General features: G+C 32.6%; 1 protein-coding gene across 1 annotated transcript in view; it reads right to left on the bottom strand.

Annotated features, from left to right (window-relative positions):
- The window catches only part of LOC106875068 (uncharacterized), a 124,918-nt gene that overhangs the window by 13,277 nt on the left and 110,908 nt on the right, over positions 1-733 (bottom strand). The gene's annotated exons all lie outside the window — the stretch shown is intronic.

The following is a 733-nucleotide window of genomic DNA, read 5'->3' as shown; positions in this document are numbered from 1 at the left end:
TATGTATGTGTACGTATATGCATATATATGTGTGTATATATATGTATGTATGTGTGTGTACATGTAAACATGTATACATATATAAGTTTGTATGTGTGTATGTGAGTATGTATACGTATATATGTAAATGTATGTGTGGGTGTATATGTATATGCATGCATATGTGTATGTATATATGTGTTTGTGTGTATATAGTTATATATTAAAAAAATACATATAGATATATATGGGTGTGTGTATGTAAGTATAGGTATATATGTGTATGTGTGTGAGTGGGGGTGTGTGTGTGTGCGTGTGCACGGGCGGGTATAATTAATTAATATATTATGGTTATAGAAAGATCCATTAGGAAATCTTGATGTATATGGGGGATAAATTTTTGGCAAGGGATTTTTACGCTGTAAACCGGGCAGTGTACATCACTGGATTTGAATGGATTTGTTTGTTTACATTCTGAAAGAAAATAACGATGGTAGGTTGCGTACCGTCGATTATTCTTTCACCCTCTTGGATGATGTGTGTGTTTTGCTAATAATAGTAGTATTGGTGATGGCAATAATGTGACCCTGAAGAGATGGAGTATCCAGCAATTTGTAATATGTTGTAATATGTTACAATATTTTACTAGACATCTTATGATGTGGTTTATTTATCCGGGATACCCTATTGAAATGTGCATAGGTTTGGCTTATTGTGGTTGTTTCTATTATAATTGTTGCTGCAATAAAGTATC

Source organism: Octopus bimaculoides, chromosome 7 (assembly GCF_001194135.2).
Source record: "Octopus bimaculoides isolate UCB-OBI-ISO-001 chromosome 7, ASM119413v2, whole genome shotgun sequence".
NCBI classification, from domain to species: Eukaryota; Metazoa; Mollusca; class Cephalopoda; order Octopoda; family Octopodidae; genus Octopus; species Octopus bimaculoides.
The sequence above is the reverse complement of the archived record's forward strand: the minus strand, read 5'-3'. Positions and strand labels throughout refer to the sequence as shown.